Source organism: Scyliorhinus canicula, chromosome 15 (assembly GCF_902713615.1).
Source record: "Scyliorhinus canicula chromosome 15, sScyCan1.1, whole genome shotgun sequence".
In the NCBI taxonomy this organism is placed as follows: Eukaryota; Metazoa; Chordata; class Chondrichthyes; order Carcharhiniformes; family Scyliorhinidae; genus Scyliorhinus; species Scyliorhinus canicula.
The window spans coordinates 73,435,057-73,441,056 of NC_052160.1; the positions used below are offsets into that span (position 1 = coordinate 73,435,057).

Here is a 6,000-nt window from a genome sequence, read left to right on the forward strand (position 1 = left end):
CAAAAACCAAGGAGAAAATGTGTTTAACACTTTTGTAGCATTTATTGACATGCCCCGTTTCTACTTCCAGTGGCTCAATTTCATCCTCCATTCGATTCTCTCAAGCAATACACAAATTTTATGTCCTTCACTCCTCTTGCCATATTGAATTTAACATTTCTCTTTCCCAATTTGACATCCTTTGGTATCGTCAGTCTTTTTCTTGTGGCCTTAAATGTGGTTTTTCTGCAGACTTGCATGGAAGCCACTTCAACTAGGCTTAATATCTTTAACTTTGTAAGGGTACATATTGGTATGATGCATTCAGATCAGCTTGATGGGAACTTTCTACTTCTTCCACTTTCCAAGCTCGATTCAAACCTGCCAACAGACATAATGTTAATCCTGTAAATGTTGACAATGTTGTTTGGAGGCTTTTGGACAGTGGAAACTAATAATAATAATAATAATAGTAATATTCAATGAAGTTACTGTGAAAAGCCCCTAGTCACCATATTCCGGCGCCTGTTCGGGAGGCCGGTATGGGAATTGAACCCGTGCTGCTGGCCTTGTTCTGCATTACAAGCCAGCCATTTATCCCACTGTGCTAAACCAGTCCGACTAATTGTAGGGCAGCAGCAGACTCCTTCTGTAATCTTTCCAAATGTGATTTCAGAGTAACCTTTCCATAACTGCAACTTAATTTGAAATCTTCAATGGATTTCTATGTTTCTACATCTCTAATATTTTGTGTTTGCCAAACTAATTTAAGCAGCACTAAGCTGAATTTCCAGTACAGTGATTGGGTTTAAAGAAATGTTGCTTTTGATTCTTTATTCCTCCCTTGAAAACAGTGAGACTGCTAATCTACAATAGAGTCAACCCGATGTGATGAAACTTAGTTCCCCTAACTCTCTCATGTTCCTACTGTTTTCCACTTTTAGTTTTATAGTTTTGCTTTCTCAGCGTTGTGCATGTTGAATTATCACTCGGAACACAAAAGATTATTTTCCCCACCAAACTACTGTGGCAGTGACCTTATGCAGTAACAGTGTAATTAACATATTCTTTTTGCATTGTATTGTTTGAGAGAATAATGAATATCATACGTGTGGAAGGATTGGTAGAATGCTTCGAGTAGACCAACACAAGAACACGTTGGGCTTCATTAATAAAACTATGATAAGAGATGTGGCCACAGTTTACACAATTGCAGCTTTATTGGACACAAGATGGAATTAACTTTTCCGCAAATTGTAAATCCATTACCAAAGTTTAGATTAGATTCAGATAAAAGGTTCGATGAAGCATACGGCTCGATTCAACTAATTGGGAACAAAATCCCACAGGGAGCGCATTTAGCCGTGTGTTTCCCGGCGCTCGGAGCTTTAAGAAATATATGCCTATACAACGCGACTTACATTGTACAAAGGGCCTCAGCGGGAAATACGCCCGTTTTGTACACTGGGGAGCTCTGCTTGCTGGGTCTCCCCAATGTACCAAGACATTGGGTTGCCATTTTTAAATGCATCTCAGCATTCAAAGCGCCCAAAGTAAACCCCGGTGTCTCCCCACCCCCCACCCCCCCCGCCGCCGACCCCACAATGGGAGGATCACTACACCCCCCCACCCAAGCACCCATGCAGGATATCCCCCGGCCCAATTGCGCACACCAGCTTGGCATCTTGGCAGTGCCAACATGGCACCCTGGCAGTGCCACCTGGGTGCCTACCTGGCACTGCCAAGGTGCCAGGCCACCACCCTACCCAAAGAGCATGCAGCTGGGGGCCTAATTGTTTGATCCCGCGAGGCACTGCGAGCCGGGGAGATCCCGGGAGCGGGGTCTCCTACTTTTAAAATCGGCCACGGTGCACTGCCCCTGCTTTTCAGGCGCAGTGTGGCCATTTGATCATGCCCATTAAATCTGCTTCTCCCATGGCGGCATGTGGCACAGTCGTTAGCACTGGGACTGTGGCACTGAGGACCTAATTCGAATCCTGGCCCTCGGTCACTGTCTGTGTGGAGTTTGCACATGAAAAACGAAATTAAAATGAAAATCACTTATTGTCACAAGTAGACTTCGAATGAAGTTGCTGTGAAAAGCCCCTAGTCGCCACATTCCGGTGCCTGTTCAGGGAGGCTGTTACGGGAATCGAACCGTGCTGCTGGCCTGCCTTGGTCTGCTTTCAAAGCTAGCGATTTAGCCCTATGCTAAACAGCCCCAGCTAAACATTCTCCCCGTGCCTGCATTGGTTTCACCCCACAATCCAAAGATGAGCTGGTTAGGTGGATTGGCAACGCTAAATTGCCCCTTAATTGGAAAAGAAAAATAATTGGCTACTCTAAATTTAGAAAAAAAATCCTGCTTCTCCTTCCACAGATACTGCCAGACCAAGGCATTTCCAATATTTTCTGTTTTTATTTGTAGATTCGGTTTCTTTTACAGTGATGGCTGATACTCCGTCACCCTGCACCTTCCCCTAACCCAGAAGTTACCTACTCAAAAATTGACCACAAGAAACATCTTGTTTTTAACTCAATCATCGGATATGGCTGCAATTAATGCCCATCTCGAAATTGCCAGAATTGAGTGGCCATTTCAGACAGCAGCAAAAGACAACCACATTGCTGCACTCAGAACAAAAAAATGCTGTGGGTCTGGAGTCAACATGTAGACCAGACTGATAAGGACAGCACGTTTCCTTCCTAAAAGGAAATCAGTGATCAAGACGTACTTTTTATAAAAGACAGTTTCATGGTTACCATTACTGCTGTCATCTTTTTATTCCAGATTTATTGCATTAACTGAATTTCAATCCCTCAGCTGCTGTGGTGGGATTTGAAGGCATGTCTTAAGATCATGAGTCCACACCCCTTATTACTCAACTCTAATCACGATGCGACCACGATGGCACCAATAGCACAACGTAACACCAGCATTACAGGAAATACATTCATTGTTACAAGTGATGCAGCACTGCCCAACCATCCAGGAAAACACAAGCTATAAATATAGGAAGGCACTTGAGAGAGATTGCTGGCATACACGATGCACATTGAGGTATTGATGCTTTTAAGTTCAATAAATCACTCAGGTCATTGATACAACTCAACTGCGCCTGAAACACTTCAGTTATTTTACTGGTGACAATCCACATGTGGTTCTGCAAACCACTCGCTCCACAATGTATATCTCCTATAGATTGCTTTTAACAAACAACGCACAGCACTATGCTTAAATCAAGAAATAAGGTACTGTCATCATATTAAAGAATACTAAGATGGTCAAAAGCACCATACAGGGATTAACATACTTCAACAATACAGGGCATGTCCAAACACACTCCAACTGAAACTCCATGAAGGAATTTGCTTTGAGATAGGGAGACGTTCCAAATTATTATAAACTTTAACAGGTTAAAGGTCAGAAACAATCAAATATATAAATCATCTTACACAATTATTTTCAAACCTGGCTATAACATTTTTTAGTGTTATAAAACTTCTTACTGTGCTCACCCCAGTCCAACGCCGGCATCTCCACATCATAAGAATAGCTTAAAGCCCTTTTAAGACCGTGCCACAAATGGAATTAGAATTTCAACAGAAACATTGAGCTACTGTTACAAACACAAGTCATTGTTAATTAATGGCCAGCCCATTTCACAGACCAAACTTCACTGAAGCCCTCTTCAACTCAAGATGTACAACAGATTCCCCTGCCAGACAGTGGCAGCAGATTCGCACCATTCACAATCTGGGTCAAAACACTCCCCTCCAAAACCCTTCCCATTCCCTAGTCAATGTGGGCAGCAGGGTCCAGCAGGCCCGGTCAATGGGGGCAGCCGGGCCCGGTCAATGGGGGCAGCAGGGTGCGGCAGGGTCGGTCAATGGGGGCAGCAGGGTGCGGCGGGGCCGGTCAATGGGGGCAGCAGGGTGCGGCAGGGCCGGTCAATGGGGGCAGCAGGGTGCGGCAGGGCCGGTTAATGGGGACAGAAGGGTCCAGCGAGGCTGGTTAATGGGGACAGAAGGGTCCGGCGAGGCTGGTTAATGGGGACAGCAGGGTCCGGCGGGGCTGGTTAATGGGGACAGCAGGGTCCGGCGGGGCTGGTTAATGGGGACAGCAGGGTCCGGCGGGGCCGGTTAATGGGGACAGCAGGGTGCGGCAGGGCCGGTTAATGGGGACAGAAGGGTCCGGCGAGGCTGGTTAATGGGGACAGAAGGGTCCGGCGGGGCTGGTTAATGGGGACAGAAGGGTCCGGCGGGGCTGGTTAATGGGGACAGAAGGGTCCGGCGGGGCTGGTTAATGGGGACAGAAGGGTCCGGCGGGGCTGGTTAATGGGGACAGAAGGGTCCGGCGGGGCTGGTTAATGGGGACAGAAGGGTCCGGCGGGGCTGGTTAATGGGGACAGAAGGGTCCGGCGGGGCTGGTTAATGGGGACAGAAGGGTCCGGCGGGGCTGGTTAATGGGGACAGAAGGGTCCGGCGGGGCTGGTTAACTGGGGACAGCAGGGTCCGGCGGGGCTGGTTAATGGGGACAGCAGGGTCCGGCGGGGCTGGTTAACGGGGACAGCAGGGTCCGGCGGGGCTGGTTAACGGGGACAGAAGGGTCCGGCGGGGACTGGTTAACGGGGACAGAAGGGTCCGGCGGGGCAGGTTAATGGGGACAGCAGGGTCCGGCGGGGCTGGTTAATGGGGACAGCAGGGTCCGGCGGGGCTGGTTAATGGGGACAGCAGGGTCCGGCGGGGCTGGTTAATGGGGACAGCAGGGTCCGGCGGGGCTGGTTAATGGGGACAGCAGGGTCCGGCGGGGCTGGTTAATGGGGACAGCAGGGTCCGGCGGGGCTGGTTAATGGGGACAGCAGGGTCCGGCGGGGCTGGTTAACGGGGACAGCAGGGTCCGGCGGGGCTGGTTAATGGGGACAGCAGGGTCCGGCGGGGTTGGTTAATGGGGACAGCAGGGTCCGGCGGGGTTGGTTAATGGGGACAGCAGGGTCCGGCGGGGTTGGTTAATGAGGACAGCAGGGTCCGGCGGGGTTGGTTAATGAGGACAGCAGGGTCCGGCGGGGTTGGTTAATGGGGACAGCAGGGTCCGGCGGGGCTGGTTAATGGAGACAGCAGGGTCCGGCGGGGCTGGTTAATGGAGACAGCAGGGTCCGGCGGGGCTGGTTAATGGGGACAGCAGGGTCCGGCGGGGCTGGTTAATGGGGACAGCAGGGTCCGGCGGGGTTGGTTAATGGGGACAGCAGGGTCCGGCGGGGTTGGTTAATGAGGACAGCAGGGTCCGGCGGGGTTGGTTAATGAGGACAGCAGGGTCCGGCGGGGCAGGTTAATGAGGACCGAAGGGTCCGGCGGGGCCGTTACTGAGGGGAGAGTCCCACTCGCTGGGTTTTACAGGGAGTGGAGGCTCTCTCCGGGGTTAGTACAGGGGAGGAGAGGAAAAGTCCAGCAGCCGCTTCCTGCAGCAGGGGGGAGCCGGGCTAGCCGGCAGCGGGGAGAATCGGCCCAAGTTCGGCAGCGGCGAGCCGACAGCGGGGAGAATTGGCCCAAGTTTGCCAGTGATTAGCGGTGGAAACAATGAGCCGCAGCCTTACCTTCCCGCAGCGCCCGATTTGACCACCTTCCCGCCCGGCTCGCCGCTCCCACAGCACCTTCAAACCCTCAAACTGAGAGATTGAAGAACATCTGATCAGACTACCTGACGTCAGGGAGTTACTAAAAAGGTTCCAGCCAAACTTCAAATAACTTCCGCACTGCTTAAAGGGGCCGGGCCGGCCTCAGCATTGCCTCACACACTATCTGCCGATACTAATCAGCTGAGCCGCCCTTCTCCATTCCTCAACTCACTTCCCAAAACACTGCGGCTCACAAACATCCAGCCTGACAGCACCGGGAGGGGGCAGCTCGGCCCATCGACTTGCTGCTGTCCCTCTGAAACAGCTACCAACGCACCGGGACCATTCCCACGGTTCTTTCCAAAGGAATTTTCACTGGAGGTTTAGTTTTTTTCGCTGTTGTGAC

General features: G+C 50.9%; 1 protein-coding gene across 2 annotated transcripts in view; it reads right to left on the minus strand.

The window, feature by feature from the left end:
- The window catches only part of rhbdf1a (rhomboid 5 homolog 1a (Drosophila)), a 497,373-nt gene extending 491,580 nt beyond the window's left edge, over nt 1-5,793 (minus strand). The window contains exon 1 of one of the 2 annotated variants that reach the window (XM_038819453.1): nt 5,574-5,793. The gene's annotated coding sequence lies outside the window, so the exon portion shown is untranslated. The remainder of the gene's footprint in view (nt 1-5,573) is intronic. The other variant, XM_038819449.1, reaches the window with a different exon arrangement.
- Nucleotides 5,794-6,000: the final 207 nt, after the last annotated feature.